The following is a 6,263-nucleotide window of genomic DNA, read 5'->3' as shown; positions in this document are numbered from 1 at the left end:
AAGGCACTGGGTGAGCCTTTCCAACCTCAAATGTGGCCCAGGCCGCAGGGAGCCCAGCCCAAGCCTGAACGCTCTGTCTGGAAGGTCATGGAGCAGGACCCCACGCCCAGAAGCCCACGGTCAGCGTGTGGGTACCAGCTGCATGGAGGACCATGGCCCGATACTCCATCACTCGGGTGATGCTGGGAAAGACTGCTCAGAGCATCCCGGCGAGGCTTCTCACGCTTTTCTTGGCCAGGCGCCCGCCGTGAAGCTGCTCTCGTGGTGGGCGGTCCTGGGGGCTCCCCTCGGTCCTCCCCAGGTGACCCAGCCTAGCCGATGGGCCAGTGGACCTTGCTGTATTCACACTCATCGCACACCATCGCTCCCAGTTCGTCTTCCTCTGTGGACGGCCCCTAGGCATTTTGTTGCGTGATGTGCTGTGTTCATTTTCCCAAGCCGTGTTGTGGGCGTTTTGGTGTTTCCATCCTTTTGCTTCCACAAACGCTGAATAACTTGTACCCACGTGGATATGCAGCTTGTGAGGCAAATTCCTAGATGTGGAGTCAGCTTGCCCCCCCCATACACACCGAAGACCCATCCAGGTCCCCAGACTCAGTGTCACTAACAAACCCCTTCCACCTCGATTCCCCAGCCCTCCCGCTGGGACAGGCAGCCACACCTCAGTTCCTCAGGCCTTCACATCAGACCCCTGGCAGCTTGGAGGCCAGACCAGCCCCATGAACTCCCTCACGGACAGGGCCTCTCTCCCTCGCCCCCGCCTCGGGAATCCCTCATTTCACACCCTCCTGCCCACCATCGAAGGCGTGTTCTTTGAGGCAAGTGCCTTCATCTCATGAACACGTGCACTTTTTCTTTGATGGCTTGACTGAAGCAATGTGCTATCACAGAGTTCTTCTCTGAGAAGGGGACTTGACCCGGAACGCGACAGCCACCATGCCGCAGTGTGTCCCCTCTAGACTGTTCGTGGGCACACACGTTTCAAAGTGCGTTTGTCCATTCCTTCGGCAAATCCTCACTGGGTCTTTGTGAGTGGGGCCAGCACCCTGACGGGTCCCAGAACAATCTAGTCCCTGGACAGGTGCGCTGACCAAGTCCCGCATGACCCTAGCGGTGTCCAGGCTCATCCCCGACTCGGCAGGTCCCCCGCAGACAGGCTTGTGGAGTGAATTGTTTCCCTGCCGAGGTCCAGCCTGCAGCCTTGCACCCTCACCTTCTTCTGCAAGAGTTGAACGGCAATGGCACGAGGCCCTGCAGACACAGACAGAGGCAGCCAGGAGGCTCAGTGGCCTTGAGAGGATGTTGGTGGCCCTCCCCATCCCGTTTCCCCCCCTGCAAGATGAGGAGGATGGGCAAACGAATGAGTGAATGGATGGTAGTGTCTGCTCAAATGATTGCAGGCTGGAAAGAAGGAAAGGGAAGGAGGGTGGGAGGGAAGATAAACAGGGGAAATGACAGGATAACGATCTATTAAGATAAAACTAGAAAGTTTGCTGACCCATAGGGTCAGCTATGAAGCCCTGGGCGGGTTTGCTGACCTCTCTGAGCTCACCTTGGTGACCTGCAGAATAGAAACCATTCTAATCGAGGGAAAGATGGCTTGTCTGGGATTCCCAACACCTGGAGCTGCCAGCCCAGCATTGTTCTGGCGCTTTTCTTGGCTGTGCCCTTTAAGAAGCACAGCTCTGTGCTCAGCACACAGTCATGGGTCGCTCATATATACACCCCGCTGTGCTGGGCTCCTCAGGATTGGGGTCGGGGAGGGGGCAGTGTTGGCTCTGTCTGGCCTCACCCCAACCTCATCACAGGTCTAAGAGGTAAGAGGGCATCGCTGGCAACTGGGCAAAACCCTGAAGTCACTGACACAGACGCACCTTTTGGACCTATTGTAAAACAGCATTTATTTGCTATTTAGCTGAATAATTTAATCTGCCCTGGGGTACTGTTTGTAACTGGGGCTGCTTTTAAAATTCGTGCATGCTAGGACCTGAGGGGTGAAGGCCGGCCCTGCTAGCATCTCTCCAGGATGGGAGTGCACTGCCTTTAAGGTGCGCAGATTTACTGCAGACCTGACACTCTGCTGTCGCTGCCCTGGGACAGCCAAGCAGGGTCCCAGGGACAGTGAACATCCCCACCCCACCTGCAGAGCTGGCCCCCAGCTGTGCTCCTGTCTGCCACATCACAGTTTTCCATCACATCCTCCCAAGAAACAATCACGGGGTGAAATGAATGAGGACTTAAATTTGACAGAAAGCTGGGCGTGTCTGGAAACTCACAGAAATGTTTCCCCGTGCCCTGGCCGAGGGTTGGGGGCAGGTGATGGGGACAGAGTTGCAAGGCCACGACCAACCCTCAGCCACTACATTTCACACTGACCAAGAAAGTCTTTTATTTTACTTGAGACATAATTCACATACCATAAAATCCCCCGTTTAAAGCGTACGACTCAATGGTTGTTCGCACATTCGCAGTCTTGTGTAACCGTCATCACTAAGTCCAGAACATTCTTATCACCCCAAGAGAAGACTCGGCCCTCCCGGCTGACGCAGGGAACATGATGGCCCTTGACGACCATAACCTGCCACTTCGACTGCAGAGATGAAACAATATTTAAAAACTTACTGTTTGGCTTGAAGACCAGAAAATCAGACACTACAAAACTGAAGACAGAGGGAACCTAAGAAACGCCACAGCTGTGACCAGCCCAAGTTCTTTGAAAAGTATCTCAGCGCTGTTGAGTGTCCCTTCAAGATTCAAGATGGACGAGAAGCAATTGACTGGCTTCTTGGTTTAGCTGTTAGACTTGAATAGGGAGATAATGCTGAAAATGCAAGGACTTGGTACCCGATAATGCAAAACATTCCAGCAGTGGAACTAAAAATGCAGGGCCCATGATCAATCTGGATGTAAATATTGAAAAGTCTACAAATGATAGATGCTGGGGAGGGTGTGGGGAAAAGGGAGCCCTCCTACACTGCTGGTGGGAGTGTAGATTGGTGCAGCCACTATGGAGGACAGTATGGAGGTTCCTTAGAAAACTGAAAATAGACCTACCATGTGACCCAGCAATCCCACTCCTGGCCATATATCTGAAGAAAAATAAAATTGAAAAAGACACATGCACCCCAATGTTCATAGCAGCACTACTTACAATAGCCAAGACATGGAGGCAACCTAAACGCCCATCAACAGATGACTGGATAAAGAAGATGTGGTATATTTATACAACGGAATACTATTTAGCCATAAAAAAGAATGAAATAATGCCACTTGCCACAATATGGATGCTAAGTGAAGTGGGCATGAAAGAGAGAGAAAAATGCCATGTGACATCACTTATGGGAGGAATCTTAAAAAAATGATAATAATAAGGACACAAATGAACTAATTATTATTTTGATTTCTTGAATACATGTAAGCATATCTGACTGTCCTTTATGATTGGATTACGGCCTTCTGTTGATTCTTGTTGTAGTTGGCTTTATTTCTTTGATAACCATGTAAGTTTAAAAGCTAAAGCTCTGAGGAGGGGATAGTTCAGTGGTAGAGTGTGTGCTTAGCATGCATGAGGCCCTGGGTTCAATCCCCAGTAAAATAAATTAAATAAATAAATTTTAAAAGTAAATAGATAAAATAAAAAAATAAAAAGCTAACGCTCTGATCTGTTCTTAGAAACAATGATCAGTACATATACATAAACTAAAAAACTGTGCAGTATACTGAATATATGTACTTACATGCAATATAATGTGTATGTGCAGTCAAACTGTAATAATTCTACCTAATAAAACTGAAACAGGAAAAAGAAATCTGGATGTAAATGATTCTAATTTTAAAGCTGGTGTCGTGGCTCAGGCTAACTTTCGGGGTCAGCTCGTGATGATCACCTGCAGTGCTTCAAGCAGTTAGCATCTGGTCCCGGAGCCCTGACACAGAACGCGGCTGCTAACACAGATCTAACAGATGAGGGCTTGCCTGGTGTGTCAGGATTTTAGCTTCTCCCCTACCTAGTGTGCCTCCTTGGGCATATGTTTGGGAATCAAATGCCTCATTTTCGATGGAGGAATCCCCCCAGATTTGACTATGTTCTGGAGACCTCCCATGATTGCTTTTTCTTTCATAAAGTTTGTGAAAGTGGAAAGCAAAAGAGATCCGTGCCCACCAGGCCATCAGTCCCCACTCAGGACCCGCCCCACCCCGCCGACTCCGACAGCCACTAATCCATTTTCTGCCTCTGGATCTGCCTATTCAGGACATTTTATACAAAGAGAACAGTACCATGTGTGACCTTTGGTATCTGGCTTCTTGCACTCAGCATGTTTTCCAGGTTTGTCCATGTTGTAGCATGTAGCATCCTTCTACGGGTGATTAACACTCCATTGTTTGACTTGGAGAGCATTATGCTAAGTGAAATAAGTCAGACAGAGAAAAAAACCACTTACGGTATCACTTACATGTGGAATCTAAACAATACAACAAACTAGTGAATGTAACCAAAAAAGAAGTGAGCTCACAGATACAGAGGACAGACTAGTGGTTATCAGTGGGGGGTGGGGAGGGGCAATGAGGGATGGGGGAGGGGGTATAAACCACCGGGTGTCAGATAGGCTACAAGGATGTGCTGTACAACATGGGGAATATAGACAATAGTTTATAAGAACTATAAATGGAATGTAACCTTTAAAATTATATAAAAATTAATATTTCATTGTTGAGATATACCACATTTTGTTTATCCATCACCTAGTGATAGATATTTGGGTTGGTTCCACTTCTTGGCTGTGATGAACATCCATGTACACATTTGTATATACACCTAAGTGGAGTTTCTGGGTCATAAGGCGATTCTGTGTTAAACATCTAAGGAACCACCAAACTGTTTCCTACAGCAGCTGCACGAATTTTACTTTCCCACCAGCAGAGGATAAGTTCTCCAATTTCTCCACGTCCTCGCCAACATTTATTTTCCATTTTTTCTATTCTAACCATCCTAATGGGTGTGAAGTGATATCCTATTGTGGTTTTGATTAACATCTCCCTGATGGTTAGTGACATTGAGCATCTTTTCATGTGTTTATTGACCATTTGTGTATCTTCTTGGAAGAAATGTCTATTCAGATCCTTTGCTCGTCTTTGAAATGAGTTGTTTGGGGTTTTTGTTGTTGAGTTTTAGGAGTTCTCTACGTATTCTGGACACTAGATCCTGCTCAGATCTGTGATTGGCAAATATTTTTACCCATTCTGTGGTTAGTCTTTTTACTCTCTTGAGAGTGTCCTTTGATTCACAAAGTGTTTAATTTTGATGAAGCATTATCTGTTTTTCCCTTGGTTGCCTGTGCCCAACAAAATCTTTGACTAAATTCTCCACACTCCTCTGGTCAAGCCCTGTGCCTACTCCTGCTGGGCTCAGTGTCCTGGACGGCAGGTCCGTTTGCAGATCCTGGTGCACTGCGCCCCCTACTGGCCCCTGGCCATGAGGGCACCTGGGTGAAGAATGTTTATTTGACAAAGCAGTATCTGTGCTCAAGGCTACTTTTCCTCCTCTGGGAAGAGAGAAAGAGGAAAACATTGCCACTTCCCTACTCCCAGATGCAGCTGACCACTGGCCATCTCTCTTTGTAGCCTCCCACCATACTGTGAGAGGAAGATTCCTGCCCCCATTCTACAGAGGAGGAAACTGAGGCCTGGGGAAGTGTAGTAAGTGCCCAAAGTCCAGAGTTACTGATGGAACTGCAGGGATGGACTGATCATTCATTCATTCATTCAACAAACATTCGTGAGGATGCCCTCCTACACAGACCCCCGCTGAGCCCTGGCCAACTCAGTCTCATGAGATAGACCTCACAGGGTCAAGGCCATAGGGAAGTTCAGCTCAGGACCCCAAGGAGCCCTGCCTAGGGCCTGGGGTCAGGGTCAGGGGCAAGCGTTGGAGAAGGGATGGCATCGTTCCCAGCCTGGCAGCCCAGAGCTGACTGCTGACTGAGGAAAGGAGATGTCAGAGGCCTCATTGCTCCTGCTCCCGCTGTGAGTGGGACCCGTTGCCCACGGTGCTCCTAAGCCCTCCTGGAGACTCCATCACCAGACAGAAAAGTCGAGGAAAAGTGCAAAGTGCAGGACTGTGAGAATGAGGCCCTGCCCTCATCTGTGTGTGTAGACAAAGATCACAGGTCTGTATCTGATTGCTCCTTCTGAGATTCCAGAGGAAACAGAAGACCCAAAGGCAGTGGTTTCTGGGGTGTGGGGGCACTGAGTGGGGTGGGCAG

This window comes from Vicugna pacos, chromosome 4 (assembly GCF_048564905.1).
Source record: "Vicugna pacos chromosome 4, VicPac4, whole genome shotgun sequence".
Classification (NCBI taxonomy): domain Eukaryota; kingdom Metazoa; phylum Chordata; class Mammalia; order Artiodactyla; family Camelidae; genus Vicugna; species Vicugna pacos.
The sequence above is the reverse complement of the archived record's forward strand: the minus strand, read 5'-3'. Positions refer to the sequence as shown.